This window comes from Pinus tabuliformis, chromosome 3_1, assembly GCF_031772625.1.
Source record: "Pinus tabuliformis cultivar Carrire ecotype Pingquan chromosome 3_1, CPIR1, whole genome shotgun sequence".
Classification (NCBI taxonomy): Eukaryota; Viridiplantae; Streptophyta; class Pinopsida; order Pinales; family Pinaceae; genus Pinus; species Pinus tabuliformis.
The window spans coordinates 707727481-707753953 of NC_142301.1; the positions used below are offsets into that span (position 1 = coordinate 707727481).

The 26473-nt window shown below is 38.0% G+C and overlaps 1 pseudogene across 1 annotated transcript; it reads right to left on the bottom strand.

Annotated features, from left to right (window-relative positions):
- Positions 1-534: 534 nt before the first annotated feature.
- On the bottom strand, positions 535-1654 carry LOC149189145 (endochitinase-like; annotated as a pseudogene). The gene is made up of 3 exons (XR_016256331.1): positions 1320-1654; positions 1122-1230; positions 535-1011 (listed from the first exon to the last, which is right to left on the bottom strand). The product of XR_016256331.1 is annotated as an endochitinase-like (transcript).
- Positions 1655-26473: the final 24819 nt, after the last annotated feature.

Below are 26473 nucleotides of genomic sequence, written 5' to 3' on the forward strand. Positions count from 1 at the left end.
TTTGTATCTTGTGTTAGAAGAGGAGAGAAAATGTATGTTTGTATCTTGTGCTAGAAGAAGAGAAAAAATATATAGATCGTACTATATTTACCTTTTTACTTGTTGAACACATCTGATAAGGTTTCACAAAACACATTGATTTTTAATTTTAGTCTTGTTTCGCTATTTGCTTTGGACAGGAATGTTGTTTATAAAGAGCAAGCAAGATTGAAACAGAGTACTTGCAATGGCCTTATCCCGAAATCTCGAATTTATGCCATAAAATTTATGCCTTATGGGATTATCTTTGCAACCTCTATTGTAATTACTAGTTACATTATTGTTAATAAAAAATTACACGCTAAAATATTGTAACTCATTTATATAATTTATTTATTGAAATATTATCTTTACATATTTTTAATTAAAAAAAAAAAAACCATAAAAAATTAAACACGTTATTTCTTCTTTATTGTGAAAAAACATGAGTGGCAGTACAGGTATGAATAATTCCTTTCAGGGACGGGAGCGCATCCAGTGAGCGAACATCACCACTTATCGCAATACTCATTTTATTTATTTATTTATCTATCAGTAGACGGTAGACTCTGTGCTGACCATAACATAGAACACGAAACAGTAGTAGTCGATGTGATGATTTGGTAGCGTAGAGATTAAGTTCCGAAGGGCTTCTGGTTTTTGCAGTCGAGGTTGGATCCCACGTCCACGCCCAGCATGTTGCAGTATCTCTGATAGAACCCGATGCGCCCCTGCTGCACGTCGCTTATTGTGCCTGTGCCGCATTCCGGCCCACCGTTTATGATGTCCGTCACCATTCCATATCCCGCCACTCTGCCAGCAGCGGTATCGGTGGCTGACGGACTCCATCTTCCCAATATCACGTCGTGGCACGAAGGCTTCGGAGACTGCGCCGTCATCCAGAACCAAACCGCCGTTTTAAACGATATCGTGGCATCGGTCACCACGAGATCGTAACCTAATGCATCCCCCGCAGCTTTATAGTTGTAGTCCCTACTCACACACCAGTAAATGTATTAGGCTTCAAATTCATTCGTTTTATTTTGCATTTGTATTTGTAGAATTCGAAGCGGATTAACAAAACTTAGATATAGAAATATTACCCCGTTAGCTGAATAGGTCCTCGTCCGTGGTATCTGTCTCCGCTATTCACCTGATCTTTGAAGCAGTAACCCCACGCACATGGGCCGTCTGGGGCCGTTGCCCACCCGCCTGTGGAAACCCGTATATCCTAATCCGATTAATAACAATAAGGCATGGCAGGGAGACAGAAGAGTTAGAGGAGGCTAAATTAATAATACCTGTGGTTTCCTGCGAAGTTTGACCAAAGAAAGCCGCGAGCTCTCTTTTGCGGCTCTCTAGATCGCCGTTGTTCCGAAGTCTGGGAAACTATTAGCTGCCGCAATGAAGGCGGTGTAGGTGTAGAAGCCTTTCGCCGGGCATGCGGCGTCGTTTCTGTGCTTCAGAAATTGATTGAAAACATCTTCACTTATGATGGATGCGACTCCCTGTTGTGCAGAAACATAACAAAACAAAGAACTCATTTTCGCCACTGCGGTGAGGGCCAATAGCAACCTCATGATCGACATCATTCTCCCCATATTCGTGTACGCCATCGTTATGCTGCTAACGCAAATTCTGGTGATGATCCCAGGCTGCAAACCCGTCGTTTTATAGCAGCAATGCTGCCGGAGTAAAATACCGCGTCACGGGGCCGGGGGTGAAACTTTCTACCACTGCGTGGGGTTCGCGGTGGAATATAGTGTTTTTATAGTCGAACCTACAACCACCACCATTCATAGCGATATTTCGGCGAAGGTAGAAGGTAATTAACGGGTTACGCGGGTCCACGATTTCGATTGGGCATTATAGCTGCCCCTCTCCTGTTCTTCATCTTGACTTCAGATCTTTCTTCGCTTCTTCCTCGCCTCGAGAAGGCTCCACTTTACTTTGGAGGGCAGACTTTGGTTTTGAGTCTTGACCTTTTCACACATACAACAATATGGAAACTATTTTTTTCTTTTCAAGAAACTTATCGGTTTTGGTCTTTTCAAACTTATGGCAACTAGATTGATTTTAGGGGAATAAACTCCTGGTTTCTGTCCGAGTACATGTTAATTTTTTTAACGTTTAGACTACGGTACATTACGGTTATGTAAGAATATCATACACATGGAAGAATCCATTCCACTTTAAGTTGCAAGAAGTGCTCATGGTCGCGGCACACCGTGGTCAACCAAGAAATAGATAGCCTGCGTTGTCTTTAATGGGATGGTACAGTGGTGTACATCTTTACCGTTCATTGTATATCCATTATTCTGCAAAATCAATCCTAAGTAGCAAAGGCTTAAAGGTAATTTTATGGTGGTGATTGGGACCGGCATCTCTTACATCTTAATGATTATAAACTGGGTATTGTCTTCTCTGTGCTGTAGTAGTGTGTTTGTGTTAGGTTGTGTTATTGTACTACCTTATAAGGGCTGTGCTTGTGTTTTGCACTATGTATGGGTTTTGTAGGCAAAGGTTTTTCTTGTTTTTGATAATTGACTAATTTACTTAGTAGTGTTTCTGTTCGATAGGCGATCTTTTCACATCTGTGATTTTGGGATTTAATTCTTTTGTTTATATCTATATCTTATTGGCCACAATCTTTAACGCTGGTGTGGTTGATTATTTTAGGTCTAGAATATTGGAAGAACCTAGTGCACATTTTTCAAAGAGTTAACACTTTTTAAGGGAGGGTGGCAATGGAGTGTATTGTATTGTGGTATTGAGTTAACACTTTTTAAGGGAGGGTGGCAATGGAGTGTATTGTATTGTGGTATTTTATTGGTGGTTTTGTGTAGGTTTTGTGTATGAAGTGTTTTGTTTTTGTGTAATATGGTTGTGTTTTTCCTTAATGTTGGCGTGGTTGATTATTTTAGGTCTCGAATATTGGAAGAACCTAGTGCACATTTTTCAAAGAGTTAACACTTTTTAAGGGAGGGTGGCAATGGAGTGTATTGTATTGTGGTATTTTATTGGTGGTTTTGTGTATGAAGTGTTTTGTTTTTCTCTAATATGGTTGTGTTTTTCATTACATGGATGATGGTAAATATAAGGATTTTGGATAGGTGTTTATTACTACGTTACATGTTAGTGATTTTTTTGTTACTGCTTCAAATAGGCATAGAATATTGAAAGACAATGGTGCATTTTTTTTATAAAGATGACATTTTATAGTTTCTCTAATAGTGTCCATTTACTTACTAATTACATAAACAATACCTAGTTCAACGAGGGAAATATGTATTATTGTGTTCTTGGTTCTATCATGTCTATTTAGAATGCAATCTTAATAAATCACTCAAAATTTTCTTGCTCTAGTTTAAAACAAAAATGAAAAACAAAAAGAAATATCTCATGTCTAATATGTTAGTGCATTGTTTATTCTCTGTGAATTGTGCAAAGTATCACTAGAATGGATGGAAGTGGTTTGTGTTAGTTGTTGCTATGCATGTGGTGCAATTATTCATATTTGATTTTATTTTCTAGATTATTTTGGTTCCTTCCACAACTAAAATACTTATTGTCACTTTGATTGGCTAGTTTACAAACATTTACAATTTCTAAGGGATTTACTAGCTAGAACATGTTATGTTGATTTTAGGCTCTATATCCCAAAAAGTGTTTTCGGAATGGATTTAGATTCTCTTATATGGATTTGTTTTTGGAATGTCTTTATATTCTCTTATATGTATTTCGGTGTGCAATTCTTTGGAATAATAGGCTTTAAACTTCATGGTTGGGTTTCCATAGTTTATTTCATTGATTAGATTAATGAGAAACAAAACCTTTGGTCATTGATTATAATTTCTTGGTTATTGTTTACAACTTATACAAGTTATGCTTCATAGGATACATAACCTTTGTTGTCGATGAATTCTAATTGACATGTGTGTTTGGACCATGAGATGAGCAAGTAGCAAATTCAACTATTGACTTTGTCACTTAACCGATTGATGAGTTGAATATATATTTTAGACACACATCTTATTTTTTGTACCATTGTCCGGCCATTATAAAAAAAACAACTATTTATCCTATGTCATAGCACCAAGGCATCAAAATTTTATGTGCTATTGTTATAATAAATGTCTCTAATTCAAGAACTATTCAATAAGTTTTCAACATGGCTCTTAGGTTGATGCTTACATGGCTTCTTTCCTTCGTTCTTTTGTGGCACCAATTCCACTAAGCCAATTGAATTTTGTGCCCTACTACTAATGCATTTAATGCATTCTAGTTTTTTTTCCCTACTTTGTTCGCTTTATGGGATGTTTATTTTTCTCAATTAAAAATTTCATAAATTAACTATGCTTATTATTTTATTTCATTTGTTTAAAAAAATCTACTTTTATATTAGGCATTAATGCTTTGAATAATACTTTTAATCTTGTAATTGGGAAACCCATGTTATAATTTTCACCCATGGGCCTGATGGCCTTATATTATTGTGTCATGATGTATTCAATGCATTTGAATGCCATTCTGTGTCCAAAATACTTTCTATGATATCGTGTCCCCTAGCATCACATAGTAATTTGTATAATAGCAATGATGGTTGCATCATTTTCATTCTCTATACTTTCAATGTTCTTCTTATTCTATTTTTCACTTCCCTCACCTTTTCTTGCATATTTTTAGTCATAGTTGCAATCATTTGAACTCTGCGATGGTAATTGTATATTGTACTTAAATTTCTTTTGGTTCTTTTTCGAATTTAAACTTATTAGAAAGACACTGGAAACAATCATCACACTACTCCTTGGATATCCTCTTCCTCATGCCATAACAAAGTTTCTCTTTTTTCCTTATTGAAATTCAAAATGACCTAATATTCTTGGAACAAAGACTAGGGATATTGAAATTGTAAGATATTTAACTTTATGAGAAATTTCCATAATTAAATCCTATCATGCATTGAGAATGAGGCCCACTCAAAGAAAAAGTTAGAAAAGAAGTGATGTTCAATACTTTATACCATCCTCCCTATTTATAGTCTTGTTGTATGTGAATGGTGATCATTCAAACACTTTATTGTATGTTGCCACAAATTTTTTTAAAGTAATTGTTTGGTGTACCTAATTTTAACAATAAATTTTCTTTTGTATACATGTCAACTAGTACCTAGCCACCTTCATATTCCCTCTTCAATATAATTGATGGTGCAAATATTTGACAAGTTAGTCATGTAAGAGTCATTTATTAAATAATAATAGACCTCTCAAAATTAGTGATCAAATTTGAAGGGTTACTCTTCACTGAAAAAATACACTTCAATTAACAAGAGAAAACAAAATATACAATTCAAAAAAAAATAATTTAAATAAAACATTTCCCTTTCAATTTTTTACAATGTTAAAGATAACAAACCACAAAATATATAAGTTGTAATTGAAATAGAAAATAGCAATCATGTTATTGTGTAATCCCAAATGTAACGTTATTTTGGTTTATATGTATATTATAACTAAAATTTAAAAATCATGAACACAAAGTTATATCTTTTTTTTTTTTTAGAGTTTTAAAGTGTTAAAACTGACAATCTACACCTCTCGATGCAACATTAGAATCAACCTTTTTTTTGGAAAAACCATATAAGATATGGTTTGTTCTATGCACTCATATAATAAGTGAGTATTACAAGTTAGAATCATAATCATAATGATGCTTAACTATGAGCCTCATGTTTGTTGTAGATATCATTAGAAAACAAGAAATTGTACTAGAAATTAAGGCCTTTGTTAAAATTCTATCAAAGCATTACAAAATCCACGTAGAAGGACTACTTGTTTTATAGGTAGCATCCTATTTTTAGTTCTCAAATTAACAATGAATAATTTGTAAATATGGTTAATGGTTGAGGGCCAAGTGATATAATATGTAAACATAGTATATTCTAAATAATAAAATAAGATACACCTCTAATTGCAAGATGGACACAAATATAGTTATAAGGGGCTATGATTCCACAAGAAAGAGGGATAAAAGGTATAGGGCGAGGGGGAAATCCACATGCCTATATTCCCAAGTCATTTTCCCATATTAATTTCTATTCCATATGATCACCATCTGAGTAATTAAATACCAATCAGTCAATCCATGTATGAGTTTGATAGAAGAGTTGTCTTAGCTAGTTATTGAAGCATGAGGGAAAGTAAACTCATGTAAGAGGAGGGTGGGAGAGTCCACCATCTTAGTTATGACAACATGGGTAGAGTATAGTCGTCTTTAGGAAGAACGAGAGTCAAGAAACCCATCCATGGAAGAGGAAATTTAAGTCAAAGTATGTGATTAGTTATGCAAGTGGCAAGGAGTGAAGACAAGAAAGTTTTAATATTGAAGAAAAGAAGGAAGCAATGATTGTATGTTGAGGACAACTTGTGAAGATAGTAACTATGTTGAAAGCTAGGTTGATATGTCTATGTGGAGTTTCCAATGATAAAATTACCTAAGATCCCATGTAAATTTGTGTGAGAGACCCTATAACAACTACTATCCTGAAGCCCTTAATTGAGAAATTCTTGGTTGGTCTTATGATAGATCCCTAAAGGGGATCAATATTGTTTGGGGGACTACAATGCAAAAAATAAAATCTCATTCCATGGGTTCTGCAAAATAATCGCGAATAGAGTTGGGTAGTTAGAAATATTGTAGGAGTCAAATCACTATGCTCTTAATGGGTATTAGGATGTATGAGTGCATAGTTGACACCTATAGGAGATTTCCTATATTTGTAGATGCATATCCTCAACTTGAGAGTGACTTATTGCTAATAAAATTAGAGCAACAAAGTGTATGGTTGGGTGGAACATCCAACATACAAATCTTGTTGTTTAGATCTTGTTAAAGATAAGTGTTTTGTCACTGTTTTGGTTTCTAATTTGAATGCTATCTTGAATTACTTGAATGTTGTGGTTAATTCTTGGCTTGTATGTTTAAAGTTTTTTTCAATTGTTCAATTCAATTGCATTTACATTTTTAATATTTTATTATTGATTGTATCAATGCATATATCATGTTGTGATTATCCATTTAGTGAAATACGATATTAGAGTTTGATTTCGAAAGTAACATGCCTCAAACATGAATTTTCAGTCATTGCAAGGTGGTATTAAATCTATGATTCAATACTGACTTTGTATGGGTCAAAGACTAGTGTGAATTTGACAAATTCATTTCTACATAGTTTTGATCAATGTCGAATTCCGGGAAAATTTGTGCAAAAGGAGGAGAATTTCCAAATTGCATAGCAAATTCATGGTGAATTTGTTCCTAAAAAAATCAAGAGAATGATTAACGTCATCAATATGCAAGTTACAAAACCAAAATTTAGCTTTAGAAGATGATTTTAATAATTCCATATCGATTTCATAGTTTCAAATATCTAATCACTGAGATCATCTCTAATCAGGGGATCAATAGTCCAGAATCATCCTAGGATATGACCAAGTTCTTATTTTTGGGAGGTTGGCCAAATTCTCATAGTTTTTAGAGTTGGTCAAAAAGGATATTAGTGAATTAACTATAGGGCTAAAGAAAAAAACATCCATCTCCAAAATCAATTAAATTTTATATTTAATGGAAATGTCTAATCAAATGATTTCTCGGGATCAAAAAAAAGAAAATAGCTCTTAGGCTTTTCAATGGAATACTTTGGCCAATCCTTAAAGAAGAAATTTGCATTTTGGTAGTATGCCCATCAATGGGGCCTTTTGGAAAAATCGTCAATGGGTTGATGAAGTCCTTTGACAAAAATTGTCCATGAATATTTTCAATGAAATCATCGATGGGTCAATGAAGGATCATGTTGATACCCAATGACCTCTCCTTTTTAGTGTTTGGTATGGTTGATTCCAAGCATATAAGTGATGATGTGGAAGAGTACATGTTGTGATAAAAATCGTGAAAATATGGTAGTATGCCCATGATGTGGCATGACCACATGGCATGGTAGTAGGAGCGACCACGACCAAGGTGGATCCGCATTATTTATTTCTTATTGTACAAAAACAAGGGTGATATTACAGGTATAAATAATTAATCTACTCTGCAGTAGCAGGGAGGGGAGCGCATTAGTGAGAGAACATCACCACTTATCGCAATTCTCATTTTGTTTATTTATTTATTAGATACACGGTAGACTCTGTGTTGACCATAACATAGAACACGAAACAGTGGTAGTCGATGTGATGGTTTGGTAGCATAGAGATTAAGTTCTGAAGGGCTTCTGGTTTTTGCACTCGAGGTTGGATCCCACATCCATGCCCAGCATGTTGTAGTATCTCTGATAGAACCTGATGCACCCTTGCTACACGTCGCTTATTGTGCCTGTGCCACATTCTGGCCCATTGTTTATGATGTCCGTCACTATTCCATATCCTGCCACTCTCCGAGTAGCACTATCAGTGTCTTACAGACTCCATCTTCCCAATATCACGTCATGATAAGAAGGCTTCGGAGATTGCGACGTCATCTAGAACCAAACTGTCATCCTAAATGAGACCATTAGTATTTTCAGACTGGATTAACAGAATATGCTAAGTAAAGTTATTAGTCCATATATCTGTTGGTTCTCTTTTCAACAATTTCTTCTTAGTTTTAGAGTACACTGAATTGCATGGATATAATCAGATTCAGTTATACCTAATTTTTCATAAATCTATCAAATGTATATGTCTCATCATGTTGCGCTCGGTGGTGGAATAGTTCTTCTCAGCCTTGGATAACCTCCTACTTGTGAATGCTATAGGATGGTCCAATTCTCCTCTGCCAGCCTATGTCAGTACTACTCCCAGTGCTATACATGATGCATCTACATGTACATGAAACTCCTTCTTCCAATTTGGGAAGACTAAAATCGCGTGGTGACCGTTTTTCCCTTCAACACATCCAAGCTTTACTGGCAGTCATTGTTCCAACAGAACGTGACATCCTTTTTAAACAACTTCTACATAGGTGCAGGGATCTGGGCATAGCCCTTGACAAACTTCCTATAGTACCCAGTATGTCCCAAGTTTGCACACAGTTGTTTCACACTCCTTGGCGCCTCTAGGTTAATTATCATTGCAATCTTCACGGGATCTACCATCAATCCCTATCTTCATACCACATGACCCAGCAAAGTCCCAAAAGGGACACAAAATAGACATTTCTTCAAATTGAGCGCAATCTGGTACCTTCGACAAGTGTCTAGCATTAAGCACAAACTGGCCACATAGCATTTTACCAACCGAAACATAGTCCAGTCATCAAAGTACACCTCCAAAAACTAATGAATGAAGTCGTCGAATGTAGCAATGACTATGCTTGAAAGAATTGCAGGCGCATTCTTTAACCCGAAAGGCATTACGTTGTATTGTTGGCTTGTTGGGGCCTAACCCAGGTTCGGAGTTAATTAGCCAAATAAATCATCGTACTACTAGCCCTTTCAGCAACAATACGCGGAGAGCGTACTGATGTCTCATCCGAAGTAGTATGGGAGGGTGCTAGAACCAGGTTTCCACACCCTTAATATGTCTGAGAGGTTTGACTGGTCCCACTATTTATCCCTGTGTGTAGGTCACTCCGCCGCACTTCCATGTACCTTACACCCTGATACACTTCCTTCACACAACCCTAACCAGGGATTGTGGAGCTTCTGCGCTGCTAGAGCCACGCTCTGTGCTATTACCCACGATCTTACTTATCTTCCTATTCCAGTTAATTATCTTCACGTACTTGGATGTCTTATGTTATAATTAGTTATACAAAATATTCAAATAATTTCGCGCAACATATAAACATTATACTCATAAATTATACCCAATCATATATTAAAACAGAAAAAGATGCATAGAAATATAGTAAACTTTTTCTTTATTGATTCCTCCAACGGTTATAGACTCGACCTGCCTTTTGCACTCAGCTACAGGGGTCGGCGCACTCAGCTATGGACTACTAGGCCTTCATGCCCTTAGCTGCAGAGCCTTCCCCTACTCTACGACCCAAAAGACACTCTTTACACTGTTCCTCAATCCCTTAGACCTCTCCTGCTCTCCTATTCTATCTTTTATATTAGTTTTTCTCTGATACACTTAGAGCCTCGCTCTATTTATACAATCCCATGGTCCGCGGACCATGGGTAGGCCTATTCAACCGACATTACATTACAAAAACTAGGGTGGACAACCCTGTGACTCTATTATAATTTTGCGCCCCGCGCCCACAATTCGCGGAGCTTTTACAAACAGATTAGGTAAAAACTTGGGCTTTAAACCCCAAAACCTGCCTTGGGGGCAGTCCCTACCCAACATGTACTCAAAACATCCCCATTCAGTCGTGAAGGTCATCTTGTTTCTATCTTCAGGCACGATTTTGATCTGATGGTACCCATAGAACCCATCAATGAAGGAGTATGATTCCTAGCCACCTACATTATCCAATACCTCATCAGTGAACATATTCGGGAAAGGATCATGCATGCAAGCGATTCAACTTCCTGGGATCTACGGATATCCTTATTTCATCCTTCTACTTCTTTTCCTGTACCACCATTGGGTTTAGCCAATCAGATTCTTCTACAGGCTCAATGATGCCTGCCGCGAGCATCTTATCTAACTCTAAGTGGACCTTCTCCTTATACTTTGGATTGAGACGGTAAGGTCTTTGCTTAACTGGATTTGCGTCGGGTTTTAACGTGATATTCATAACGCTCAGGTCTCCTATTATCCCCTTTAATTCCATAAACTTGGTAGGGAACAAATCCTGGTATTCGCGTAGTAATTCAGTCACCTTATCTACCATCGCGTCATCCCAGTAATCTCTAATCTTCATGAATTTGGGCTCCACCTCCGTACCAATATTTATCTATTTAGTCTTCAGCGGCGCAGTTATATCACGATTCTCAATCGATGATTCCTCAATCTCGCGATATCCTAAATATCATTGCTTTAACCACTTGTAGTGCTTTGTTAATACAGTCAAACCCATCTTCGAAGCTAAACATCATTATGAACCCTTTGCACAAAATATCCCATTCTCCTATGCCATGGCGGAGCTCTGTCTCCAAGTACCATTTCATTGGGATGACATCCAGGGTGTGATAGAACAAGTGCACCCATTCATGTTGGGGCTTCGCTCCATAGGCCTTAGCCAATTTTTCCAAGTGAGCGTGCAGACCATCCCTCTCATCATACTTGATTGTCACTCGTACCTTCGGCTTCCCAAAGTGTGTTCTCATCATCCTCCTACACTCACGCCAATCATCAAAACTACCCTTGTGTGTACCCCACCATCTCGAAGGCATAACGTGCAGGGCCCAGTCCAAAGCCTAGAAGCACTACTTCTATGGTACTTCCCTCTCAAATGCATCCAAAAACACATCCACATCATTCAAGCCATCATAAGTGGGAAAATTTCTTACCTCTGACGACACAGTGTAACCACCGAGTCATCATGTTATAGCTTAGTGTGGTTACTTCATGTAGCTGACTCTGCTAGTGCTCTAATTCTTTGTCTGAGTCTGAGTTGCAGGAACTCTTGCAATCCCATGTAATTCGTCCGTCCCCTATCAGATTCACCCAATCTTGGTCTCGCACTGTTATCTTATATATGCAGTCCAAATCGTCATTGCTTTCGTAATCACGGACTGGTTCAGTATAGCACGATCCTTCAGCGGGATCTAGGGGTACTATTATGCGAAGCGATTTATTTTCAAATATCATCTTTTGCTTCTTTAGGTTGATTACCCCGTTCACATCAGTAGCCCAATCAATGCCAACAAGTGCAGTGTAGGGGTTTCTTTCATCCACAATTTCTATTACTTCAAAATCATCCAATGCGCTCGCACCTTCAATATCTTAAGTTACTCCTTGCAGCGATACCATGGGGATGATCTTCTTCTTATTTTCCATCCTTAACTGAATCGGATACCACTGCAGCGCGGGTCTCCCCATCCGCTCCCAAGTCTGCTTTAGCAAAACATTCGCGTCTAACCCCAGATCTAGAATAACTTGATCCATTTCATATTCTCTTATCTGCACTATGAGTCTCATTTCAGGTCCTGTCCTTGCCTTATGCTTACTGATCTTCCGTACCACACGCGGTTCACCCGAAGTGGTTCTGGCACACCTATTTATAAGTTCCTGTAACCCCTTTAAAGCCTTTCTATCGTGCAACAACTTCATGTAGGTCTCTAAAACAGTCATAAGCATAGACAGGTCCATTTCCTTAATAGGCTTATCCCGGCTCCCTGAGGTAGAGGCCTCAACGAAGCTTTTCTTTGCTTCCATGAACGTTTCGCTTGCATTCTCCAAATGAAATTCAGCCTCCTTTTCTGGAGCTTTGTGTACCCATGCACTGTCTTCAGGTTGTTTCCCCTTATCATCGCCTATTGCAATTCCTCTTCAGAGCACTATATTAACATTCAGATCCTATTCACGACACTCAACCCTCATCATCTGCAGGTTTTCAGTCGGTTGCGGGGGTAGCACCCCTTTGTCGCTTATTCTTGCTACCAATGTAGGACAGTCCTCAGTCTCATGATCAAACTGAGTGCAATATTTACACAACAGATGCGTTGGGTTAGTGCATTTGTGGGAATAGTGTCTTGGTCCTCCACAATTGTAACATATCAATTTTCCACGCCCTTTTCCAGTTCCTCCTCTACCTCGACCTCGTCCGTGCCCCTGAAGGCCTGTCTGCACCATCCCAACGCCTTGGTTAGGAGGCTGCATTTTTTCCTGAACTCTATAGGTAGGTGTTCTATCCATCATCAGTTCATAACTTCGGAAATTGTGCTCATCATGCCCTACTGGCCTATAGAAGTTATAGAACAATTGTTGCGGTGGTTGTACAAACTTCTACAGCAAATGACAATTATTAGTCGTATGTTTCCCTGCTACCTGACATATAACACACCACAACATAGATCCCATGCTCGACCCTACTTGGGCTTCTGGCCTCAAAGGAATCGGTCCTCCCCTTGTAATATAGTTCGCAAAGGCCAGGCAGTGATCCTTCTCATGCCCCTGACCTTTACATTTCAAGCACCATATCTCTTTGCGTGCCTCTAGCCGAACTGTTTTGTCCTGCTTTAGACTTTGCATTTCAAGGCAAAGATTTTGCAACTGCGCATGGATCTTTTAAACCCCTAGATTCAGATCTTGCATCGGTGTTTCATGCAATATTATTTCAATCTCCAAGGCCTCTCTGTGAGTCGCAATCTTCTATTGTGACAGCACAACCCTTAGGTGAGGCAGGAGCGAAGCCACGAACCACTCGTGGTGCTACCCATCTATTAAATTCATATTATTTTCGTAGATTTTACACTTCAATCTCTAATCCAGCTTCCAAGGTGTCTCACCTAGTTTCATCGCGATTTCCTTGAACCCCACAATCAACTGCGCCTCCGATTTAGGCCTACTGAACTCTTTATTCAGCGCGGTCTCGATATTTGCCAACCTAGCGTTAGGGTTGCCATTACAGTACTTGATGTACCATGTTAGTGCACAATCCTACAAAGCACTAACTAATGTCGCCTTCTTCATGTGATCATCTGTGAAGCGTTGAGCTTCCCATACAACTTTTACGACGAACCAGAACTGGTTTGGGTCCTCATTTCCCAAGCCCTTAATCAGAGGCAGCTTCACTGAATTCACCATGTTGAACTATGGTGGAGGTGGTGGTGGTGTGGGCGAAGTCGTAGGTGACGATGGTGAAGGTGGAGGTGGTGTGGGTGGAGGTGGTAGTCGTAGGAACCCTTGTTTTATCAACAGAACTGCACTTCGTGGAGAAGCTTGTGCTACTCCTTCTTCGTCACTCAAGGGAGGTAAAATTAGTGGGTTATATTCATGACCCTTTCTTCCTTCGTTCCTGTAAGTCTTTCCACTTCGCGTAGCTCTGAACATCAAGGTAGTTGCATAACCCACTTTTCACACTGTAACATCTTAATCCAAGTATTTAAAGACTTCAAGTACTTACCTCGTGGAGCTTTGAAAAAGTGTCGCTTCGCCTCACTGTAACTGACTGAGGTATCGATCGCGAATTCTGTCACAAACCCCCCTATGATACAATCAAGCCAATGATCGACAGCGCATGTGATCATATCCTCAGAGGCTTCCAATCTCTGTACTAACTCCGGGGTCTAGATAGTAGGATTGTCAAGCCTCCACCTTTGTTAGTTATCTGTTAGCTTCGCGATCCACTCGTAAAACTCAACTGGAAAGGAACATAAAAAGATCTCGTGAATTTCTGTATACAAGTACTTGTCTAGCCACTATTCCTTTGTCAGTCACGAATTTCTGTTCTCCTGCGCCGTGAATTCGTGGATCTTCCTATCCAACTAGTCTTCGATCTCTTTCTTAGTTGGATTCCAGTGATATGACATCGCAAATCTCTCATGCAGATCCTAGTCCTGGCAACGAAACAATTTGTTGGCTTCATGGGTCCTAACCCAGGTTCAGCGTTAGTCAACCAAACAAATCCCTACACTACTGACCCTTTCGGAATTAGCCCGCGGAGCGCGGACCAAAGTCTTGACCAAAGTCTCACTTGAAGTAGTATGGGGGGATGTTGGAACCAAGTTTTTGCACCCTCAGATGGTCGTGATGTCGGTTTATAACATCATTCTCATTATGTATATATCCTACAATTGTGTTTCTTCTATTTATAGGCTCTCTTAGGCTCCCACTAAGATCAATATGCTCATTACGTCTAGGGAGGCTTATACTAGGCTTGTAGTGCGAGGTTTTCTTTATTTTAGTATATTTGTCACTAGTTCCAAGGACTCCTACACGTTTTGTGGAAGAGTGTACCTGAAGTTGTATGGGATTGTGCATGTGAATGGCGTACAAGGAATTTTTGGGTTTGAACGTCATTTTATTTTTCAATTGAAGAGAGTGTGCTAAGCAAGTTTAAGAAGGGAGTTTAAGTGGGTTGGTTGAGGGGTGAGTTCTCAATAGCATCATGGAAAAGAGGAGAGAAAAGATGATGCTTCATCTTATGCCTGATTACCGATCAGATTCATCACCCACGAGAGGTTTCAATCCAAAGGGGTCGTCAGATTCAGAGGGGGCCAAAAGCCTAATTTCTCCATTGGATTTGAAGACCTTTCTGGAGTTGGGATCACTTATTCGCCTAAAAACAACTTTGATTACCAGTTGAGTTCTCACAAGTAGCAAAGCGAGACAATACTGATTGGTTCTCCCATGGATTTACAGAATCCACCCAACAAATAGGAATGGAGCATTCAAAGAGCTATACTTGTGTTATATCCCGTGATTCAAATTCAAGCACAAACAACATGCATACTCATTGCAGTATAGAGTGTGAAATTGTGCAATACCCTCTTCAAAATCAAGATGAACATGAAATATGGGATGTCTCATGGCCAGCTCGGTGCTATTCAAATGCTCCAGTGTTTCCCATTGCCCATTTTCTCGGGGCTTGTTATCTTTGCAAATGGAAAGTAAACCATGGAAAAGACATCTACATGTACAGGTCTGTTATAATGATCCCACGATTGATTTAAACCTCTAAGAATCGATTGAATTGATTAAAAGTTCCCATTCTTAAGAGTTAGTCTCATTCTATGTTTGCTGATTATTATTAGGGTGACATGGCATTATGTAGCGAGGAATGTCACTACCAACAGATTTTGATGGGTGAACGAATGGAAGCATTTGCTGCTTCTCCATATTCATCGAGTGCTGCTTCATAAGATCCACAGGGGCTTCACTAAGTGAGCAATATCAGACCACGTGGGTTCATATTGGGTGATATATATTGAGGAATAAATGGCACAATATATTGGGGGATATATAGGGGGTAAAGGGTTTTTATATTGGCATGTATAGAAAATGGACCTCAAAGTTAATCAAAAAATATAAAAGGGTATAAAAAATATTAATGAAAAAATGGATACCTACAATATCTAGTGTAAGTAGGGGTTTTTTAAATTGGGAAGGTGTATTGGGTTTGTATTGGTAGGGGGTTAAATAATGTGATTTTTAGGGGTACTTTCGAATATGTATTCAAATAAGGGTATTGTTTAATATGCCACAAATGCACATGATAGGTCAGAGGTTCATTGAGTGAAGCCCCCAGGATAAGATCAAAGGCATGAAATTTTTCCATCATTAGCGGGGGTAAAAGGAGGCATTCCAATGTATGTATTTTTTGCATCAGAGTAGTTGTCGAAAAATGCAATGCTACAGATGATATAAAAATGTATCTCTGTTTTATTAAGAGGAAAAGGGATTGAATGGGGTAGGATTTTCTAAGGCATATTAATATGGAGAGAGTCTTTTGATCCAATTTTAAAGTGTCAAATGCAAGAATAAGCTAATTGAATTTTTATTTCCAATCCTTCAGATTATTCCCTTGGTAGGAGAACCATTTTAAATAGATTCTTAGTTTTATCTCCAAGAATCTGTCTAAAATTGCTACTTCATCTAAATTTAATGAAGTTCTTTTCCCTTCGAGTGAATGTTATTTCTATGGATATTTATCTTGTCATTGTTACTTCACATAGCCACTATTATAACTGCAGATGCTTAATATATTTCCAAATTGGCTGCAAGGGACTTCTACGTGATTTTCAACCTTTATATACAAATTTTGTCAATTTGCAGTCAGAGTTATGCATTACAATAAAATTGTATGTCAGATAAGAAGCGACTTTGTTTCTGTGGCAGTAATTGCAGGCATGGTAATGTGCCAAAGTTGATGAAGTTTTTCCTATGCTTTACTAGAAGGGATTTTTGTTCACAAGCGTCATTTTTCATGTTGCAGGTACTTTTCCAGATTCTGCAGATGATGAAAATGGACCCCCTTCACCCAATTTGGTCTATTGGTGAAAAGACTTATAAGGTATTTGAAGCAAAAACCTCTAATGAGGAGCAAGTGACTAGCCTCTCTAAAAGAAGATCTCCAGATTACCAAGAATGGAAAACGAGCACAACCACACTTATCTCTTCATGGATTATTGTGATTTGCATGTTTTTTGTTTCATAATTGCTCTAGCTAGTTTTAGCTTGGCAATGTATTTTAACTATTATAATAGTCAAGCTATGGCTCTGGTCCGAGCCAACGATTATGTTGTAACTATATATTCTACCCTAGCTCTTGGGATTGCTCCATAAGGTCATTGGAATTTATTATACCTCTGTGCTTTGTAAAAGATTGAGTACTTTCAATATTAAGGCTATGTAAGTTTTTATTTGTCATCACTTGTGTTTATAATAAGCTTTTTTATTTAACCTATTTAGAATGAAAGAAGCTAGCTGATGGGCATGCCAACTCAGTCATTCCCCTCTTCTCTTATTCAATTTTTCTTCTAGGATATAGATATATTTCTGCATTATTTCATTTGCATGGTGTGGTGTGCTAATCGACCTTAAAGCTTTCATACATCAGTGCTTTTGGGATCATAGAATGTAGTATTTGATACTTTATTACTTACGATCAATTTTTTATCATATGCAGTGGAGTGCATATGGATCTATACGAGGATTAAAACCAAGGTATATCACTTCTTTTAAGGGTTGATTCATGAATCGAATTTAGAAAACTTTAAATCAATAATAGTTTGATAATGACTATCGATTACTCTGTTTTCTGCAACTTTAAATCAATAATGCTTTGATAATGAATATCGATTACTCTATTTTCTGTAAGTTTGTTGTCACTCGTTTATTGTGTATGAATGATTTGAAGAGGGATGTGATCCTGGAGTAGTAACCTATAGCTTTTATTTGGGAAATTATTGAACTATTTGTTGAACCATTGCAACTACATGGTATGTGTGTATCAATACTTTGAGATTGATCTATTTCTCTTATGAAATCTTGGAAACATAGTATATTTTTCAAGAGCTTGCTTATCTATTACATTTTATAAAATTGATATTATCACATTATTTTACTTGTTTTGTATTACAATGATTAATTTTTTTTTAACCACAATCTACTTTGATATTATATCCCATCTTACGAACACTTTGCTGGTTTTTACAATACTTTTTAAGAAAATAACTCTTTGTTATCACACAATTACCTTTTTTCTCATGTTTTTTCCCATGAAAAAATTCCTGTACAATACTCATTTCCAAAGTAGCTTATTATACTTAAAAATTTATACTGTCTCAACATGGAGCATACTACTATTTCCAAACCACTTTTATATGGTTTCATGCAATTTAATATTGTACAATGAATCTCCAGAATATGCATTGGGAACATGATTCGGAGATAATTAGTACATAAAATACTCTATGTTCTATTTTCACAATTTTAATTATTGAATATGTAGATATCTGTTTTGAGAACACCCATGGTATATTCTCTTTGCACCCATATATTAAGCCTGCTAGATATTTACTATTCTCAATTATCCATAAATAATTTTGTTATAAAAAAACTACATACCTTCTTGGTTATCCTTGAATATCAATAAATCCATGCATTTTGGACAACTAAATCTTGCACGTTCATTGTTTCCTTATTTTTTTTATACTCGGGTTTTTGATAGGGGATGGTTTCACTCATAGAATCATTTTCTCTTCAAAATCAGGCGATTTTATTTCCAAAAAATATTTCATCATTTGGGATTATTGAATTTCTAGATATCTGTTTTGAGAACACCCATGGATATATTCTCTTTGTACCCATATATTAAGCCTTATAGATATTTACTATTTTCATTTATACATAAATAATTATATTCTCATTTATACATAAATAATTTTGTTATCAGAAAACTTCTTGACTATCCTTGAATATCAATAAATCCATGCATTTAGGACAACTAAATCTTACACGTTCATTGTTTCCTTATTTTTTTTTATACTGGGTTTTTTGATAGGGGATGGTTTCACTCTCATAATCATTTTCTCTTCAAAATCCGGGGATTTTATTTTCAAAAAATATTTCTATCATTTGTGATAACAAACAAAGACATGTTTCTGAGACACAATCATCATACAAGCAATGCGTTGAGAAGATAAGGGACACCATGCATCAAGGAATATATTTTTTATTCTCTGTTGAATTCTTAATGTCAGTGTTGACTGTCAAATGGAGATATTCTCAAAGTTGTGCAGAAGGAAATTGATTTCATAATCACTACTGTTATTATCCTAGCTTGGTTGTGTTAGAAAGCAAAAAAAATGATTCTAGATAATTTAGGTATGAAGGATTTTATTGGCATTATAAATTTAAATGGTTTCAAAGTAAATGTGATGTAATCTTTGTATCTTGCGTTAGAAGAGGCAGGAAAATGTATGTTTGTATCTTGTGCTAGAAGAAGAGAGAAAATGTATAGATCGTACTATATTTACCTTTTTACTTGCTCAACAGATCTTATAAGGTCTCACAAACCACATTGATTTTTAATTTTGGTCTTGTTTCAATATTTACTTTGGACAGGAATGTTGTTTATAAGGAGCAAGCAAGGTTGAATCAGAGTGCTTGCAATGCTCTTATCTCGAAATCTCAAATTTATGCCATAAAATTTATGCCTTGGCGTTACTTTTGCAACATCTGGTGTAATTGCTAGTTATATTAAAATTACACGCTAAAATATTATAACTCATTATGTAATTTATTTATTGAAATATTATCTTTATAAATTTTTAATTTAAAAAAAAAAAAAAAAAAACACGTTATTTCTTCTTTATTGTGAAAAAACATGAGTGGCAGTACAGGTATGAATAATTCCTTTCAGGGACGGAAGCGCGTCCAGTGAGCGAACATCACCACTTATCGCAATACTCATTTTATTTATTTATTTATCTATCAGTAGACGGTAGACTCTGTGCTGACCATAACATAGAACACGAAACAGTAGTAGTCGATGTGATGATTTGGTAGCGTAGAGATTAAGTTCCGAAGGGCTTCTGGTTTTTGCAGTCGAGGTTGGATCCCACGTCCACGCCCAGCATGTTGCAGTATCTCTGATAGAACCCGATGCGCCCCTTCTGCACGTCGCTTATTGTGCCTGTGCCGCATTCCGGCCCACCGTTTATGATGTCCGTCACCATTCCATATCCCGCCACTCTGCCAGCAGCGGTATCGGTGGCTGACGGACTCCATCTTCCCAATATCACGTCGTGGCACGAAGGCTTCGGAGACTGCGCCGTCATCCAGAACCAAACCGCCGTTTTAAACGATATCGTGGCATCGGTCACCACGAGATCCGGATTGTTTATGAGATCGTAACCTAATGCATCCCCCGCAGCTTTATAGTTGTAGTCCCTACTCACACACCAGTAAATGTATTAGGCTTCAAATTCATTCGTTTTATTTTGCATTTGTATTTGTAGAATTCGAAGCGGATTAACAAAACTTAGATATAGAAATATTACCCTGTTAGCTGAATAGGTCCTCGTCCGTGGTATCTGTCTCCGCTATTCACCTGATCTTTGAAGCAGTAACCCCACGCATATGGGCCGTCTGGGGCCGTTGCCCACCCGCCTGTGGAAACCCATATATCCTAATCCGATTAATAACAATAAGGCATGGCAGGGAGACAGAAGAGTTAGTGGAGGCTAAATTAATAATACCTGTGGTTGTTGGATATTTTTAATGCAAAATACCAAAAACAAACAATATGTTTACCACAGAGCCAATGCTCTGTTTACTCTGTCCAGGATCTTTTGACAGAAAACCTCTTAGAAACAAAATGACTCAGATCAAACCATTAAACTGACACAAAACATTTCTATTCACAAATATATTTCCTCATACATATTCATCCTCTGTTACTGAGAGGGATTCACCACAAGAAAAACATTCAACAAAAAAAACATTCACTGTGTTTTCACCTGAGAATTCACTGAGCTGGGTTTACTGCTGTAAATCCCATTTTACATTCACTGCTGTAACAAAACTTTACTGCTGTAATATAAAGACTTACATAAGATTACTGCTGTGAAAAACAAAATTACACAGGCTTACAAAAATTCACGCTCCACCATTTCCTTTATCCACTACTTGTCCAAAACCACACATGGTTTTCCTTCACCTCTGTTTTTCAATTCCCACAAAAAACATTACAACATATTTGTGCACTGCTGTGCATACACCCTCTGTTTTACAAAATCAACACCACCACCATTACAACCCACGAGCATATTTCTACTTGGCTGGTTCATCTGTGTTTTTTTTTAACTCGTGTCTCTGATCTTTTTACATACCATTACCCAAATATGGTCAACGCATAAAAAATATAAAAAAATTACGTACCCATATCCCTTACAATACTTAGTTAATGAGCACATGCGCCCATACCTCCGATTAAAAACATTTACGTGCAATATATGAAAACTTCAATATACTACCTACCACTATGACATTTCATTAATTAACCGTATGGTCAACAAAACTTTGATTTACTCCACGCTATGAATTTAATGTTTGCCGTATGCAGGTTTGGCAATCAACGGTTGAAAGGAGTGGAGCACATCCGACGGTGGAGGGCAATATCGGAAGACCAACAAGTGCTGAAAGTTAACCTCCGAGATTCTTACGTTGCGTTACGTCAGGGGTCAACCACGCGTCAGCTCCATATTTTCTCGGAGCTCCTTCCCGGATTATTCCTTCGTCGGCAAATAGCTCCGAGAAAATCCGGTGAACGGTTTCTGGCTTGGTTCACGGTTTTTCTTGGTCTGCGTTGAAATTAGATTTCAACACTCCCCTTTAATTTCAACAGCTGGGCATTCAGTCATACCCAGACACTTTCTCAAAAATTCAAAGCTCTTCTGATCAAGTGGCTTTGTCAAGATGTCTGCTACCTGTTCTTGAGTCCTGCAATGTTCTAGGACAATTTCTCCATTGTTCACCAATTCTCTGATGTAGTGAAACCTTGTATCAATGTGTTTCGTTCTCTTATGAAACACTGAATTCTTTGACAAAGCAATAGCTGAGCTATTGTCACAAAAAATCACTGTCGCTTTTGCCTGCTCTTGGCCTAAGCTTCTCAACATTCTTCTCATCCACACTGCTTGACATGCTGCTGCTGTAGCTGCCACATATTCAGCCTCTGCTGTAGACAATGCTACAATGGACTGCTTCTTAGAAGCCCATGAAATGGCTCCTGAGCCCATATTAAAAACATAACCGGAAGTGCTCTTCCGATCATCTACACTTCCAGCCCAATCACTGTCTGTGTATCCAACCAAATCTGAATGTTCTGAGGCATGATATAGAATTCCAAACATTTTGGTACCTTTGACATACCTCAAAATTCTCTTTGTTGCCTGCCAATGTGCCTCCTTTGGCCTCTCCATGAACCTGGAAATTAGACTAACAGCATACATTAAATCAGGCCTAGTTGCTGTTAAATACATAAGGCTGCCCACAATACTTTTATACAAGCTAGGATCAAAATCCTTGCTGCTGTCCTCTCTGCTGAGCTTTAATCCCATTACTGTGGGAGTGATGGCTGCCTTGCATTCTTGCATGTTAAATCTGTCCAAAACTTGATTTACATATCTTGCTTGAGATATAAAAATTCCTTTTTCATTTTGATCTACTTCTATGCCTAAGAAGTATCTCAAGAAACCCATGTCAGTCATTTCAAATTCATCCTTCATGACTGATTTAAAATTTTTAATGAGCTGATCATCATTACCTGTGAAAATCACATCATCAACATACAAAACAACAATTAAAATCTTACCATCCTTTTCCTTGATGTAGACTGTGGGTTCTCCTTCACACTTGTCAAATTCATTATCCAATAGATATGAATCTATCCTGCTGTACCATGCTCTTGGCGCTTGCTTCAGCCCATAAAGAGATTTCTTCAATTTGCACACTTTGTGCTCTTCACCTTTCTTCTCATATCCGAGAGGCTGTTCCACATAGACCTCTTCCATTAACACTCCATTTAGGAATGCTGATTTCACATCCATTTGGTAGACTTTCCATTTGTTTTGTGCTGCTATGGACAGCACTGCTCTCACGGTTTCCATTCTTGCAACCGGTGCAAAAGTCTCCTCATAATCTCTCCCATACTGCTGCTTGTAGCCCTTGACAACCAGCCTTGCCTTGTGCCTTTCAATCTTGCCTTCAGCATTGCTCTTGGTCTTGTAGACCCATTTCACACCAATGACTTCTTTGCCTTTTGGTAACTCAACCAAATCCCATGTTTTGTTTCTCTCTATGGCATTCATCTCCTCATCCATAGCTTCTATCCATTTCCTATCTTTGATTGCATCTTCGAAATGAATAGGATCATCAACATGACAAAATAAGGCAAATAAGGAATTCATTCCTTCTTCATAAATGTCACTTAGATTTCTAAATTTCTTACCTCTTTCACTTGGTGTGCAAGTGCTTGAAGATGCACTTGAATTTCCTCCTTGTGGTGTGCTTGGAGAAGCACTCTCATTGATCCTCAATGGTGTCCCTTGTTGTCCTTGTGTTGGTGCTGCTGTTTGGGGATTCATTTCAGCCACCTCCTCTTCATCTTCATCGTGAGACAAACAGTTTTTGACATTCACTGTTTTCTCTATGCTTCCATCCCAAGCTTCCTCTTCAATGAATTGAACATCCCTGCTGACAAAGAACTTCTTGGTAGATGGAATGTACAGCCTGTAGGCTTTGGATTCATCACTGTATCCAATGAAGATGCATTTCTCCCCTTTGCTGTCCAACTTCCTCCTTAGCTGATCCGGAATGTGTGCATAGGCCACACACCCAAAAACTCTCATGTGGGTGACTCCTTGCTTTCTCCCACTCCATGCCTCTTCTGGCACTTTGTTCATGACTGCTTTTGTAGGACACCTGTTCAATATATAAACTGCACAATGTACAGCTTCAGCCCAATACTCATTTGGCAAATGCTTTGCCTTCAACATGCTCCTTGCCATATCCATAATGGTCCTGTTTTTCCTTTCAGCAACTCCATTTTGCTGTGGGGTGTACCGAGTTGTAAACTGTTTGTGAATTCCATTTTCTCTACAGAATCTTAGGAATTCCTTGGAGATATACTCACCTCCTCTATCAGTTCTCAATACTTTTATGTGCAACCCACTTTGGTTCTCCACAAGTGCTTTGAAGTTTTGGAATTTCTCAAAGACTTCACTTTTGTTTTTAAGGAAATATATCCAAGTCTTTCTTGTAAAATCATCAATGAATGTCAAGAAATATAGGCTGCCTGCTAATGATGGAGCTTGCATTGGTCCACACAAATCTGAGTGGATAATCTCTAAGGGTGTCTTTGCCCTTATGCTCTTCCCTGATGGAAAACTTTCTCTGTGTTGTTTTCCCAAAATGCAGCCTTCACATAGGCTGTCCGGTTTCTCTATCAATGGTAATCCTCTTACCATTCCTTTCCTACTCAACAAGTTTAGACCTCCAAAATTGAGATGACCAAATCTCAAGTGCCACAACCAATTTTCATCCTTTGGCACGCTTTGGAAGGCCTCTTGGGTAACTGCTGCAATTTCATTTTTGATTTTCAAATCTGCCCTGATCCTCAAGGGGAACATCCTGTTCCTTGTCATCTTCACTTCAGCAATGCATCTTTTGCTGGGTGGTATATCCATGATAGTGCATACATCATTTTTAAAGAAAACATTGTACCCCTTATGGACAAGCTGTCCAACACTCAAGAGGTTACATCTCATGCCAGGGACATAGTATACATCTGCTATGGTTTTCTTTTCTCCTTGCTTTGAAAGTATTTTTATTTCTCCTTTTCCCATAACAGACACTTTACTATCAGTTCCTAGTGTGACTTCTGATTTCACATTTTTATCTAGGGCAGAAAAGAAGGCTATGTTTCCGGTCATATGGTTGCTGCAACCCGAGTCTAAAAACCATATGTCCTCACTATGTGTTTCAGCCATGTTACAAGCTAACAGGACATTTTCTTGACTGTTGTTTTCTCTTGTAACATTTGCATTTTGTCTGTTGTTCATATCATGCTGTTTCTTTCTACAATCACTAGCATAATGTCCATACTTTTTGCAATAATAGCATTGAACATTAGATTTATCATACCTTTGTCCTTGAGCATGATGTTGTCCTCCTTGTTGGCTGCTGCCTTGGCCTTGGTTCTGATTTGGATTGTTGCCTCTTCCTTGTGCATTTGATGAGTTGTTCCTTCCACCTCTATTCTGGCTTCTGCCTCTTCCTCTTTTGTTTCCTCTGCCTTGACCTCTGCCTCTTCCAAAGGACATCTGGGTCTTGAAGGCTTGCTCAAGAGATGAGTTTTCATTCCTACTCAACCTCTGCTCATGTGTTATCAGTGATGCATGCAGCTCATCAACTGAATAGCTTGAGAGATCCTTTGTCTCTTCAATGGTGGTGACTATGGCATCAAACCTTGAGGGTAAGACCCTCAATATTTTCTCCACAATTCTTCTGTCTTCAATGGTTTCTCCATGAGTTCTCATTTGTGTGATTACACCAATCACATGAGTGAAGAATGAGTCAATGTTATCTGACTCCTTCATGTTCAAGTTCTCAAAATCCTTTCTCAGCAATTGTAGCTTTGCTGTCTTCACTCTCTCCATGCCTTGATAGGCTGTCTTGAGGGTTTGCCATGCTTCATTGGCTGTCTTAGCTGCTGCTAACCTTGGAAACATACTCTGGTCTACTGCTAGATACAACAACACACGGGCTTTTGAATCTTTCTTCCTATTGTTCTTCAGCAGATCCTTCTCTCCCTGAGTTAATGCATTGAACTTAGTTTCATCTGCTGGTTCTTCAAAACCTTCTTCAACTATTTCCCATAAATCTTGGGAAGCAAGCAGAGCTGTCATAGTTATTGACCAGTAGTCATAGTTCTTCCCATTAAACTGTGGGAGCTGGGTGTTAAACAAACCCATACCAGTGCTTGTGCTGGCCATTCCTTGACTGTGTATTTAAAACACTGACTGTCTCTTCAATAACAAACAAGATAGCTATGAAGAATACCTGAATCCTTTGTTGTCTGAGTCTTCTGTCTGCCTGAGAAGTTTTGCTGCAGCAACAACCTTCTCCCTTCAGCTTCTTTAACTTCCTTAAAGAGCCTAAGCCTGCTCTGATACCACTGTTGGGTATTTTTAATGCAAAATACCAAAAACAAACAATATGTTTACCACAGAGCCAATGCTCTGTTTACTCTGTCCAGGATCTTTTGACAGAAAACCTCTTAGAAACAAAATGACTCAGATCAAACCATTAAACTGACACAAAACATTTCTATTCACAAATATATTTCCTCATACATATTCATCCTCTGTTACTGAGAGGGATTCACCACAAGAAAAACATTCAACAAAAAAAACATTCACTGTGTTTTCACCTGAGAATTCACTGAGCTGGGTTTACTGCTGTAAATCCCATTTTACATTCACTGCTGTAACAAAACTTTACTGCTGTAATATAAAGACTTACATAAGATTACTGCTGTGAAAAACAAAATTACACAGGCTTACAAA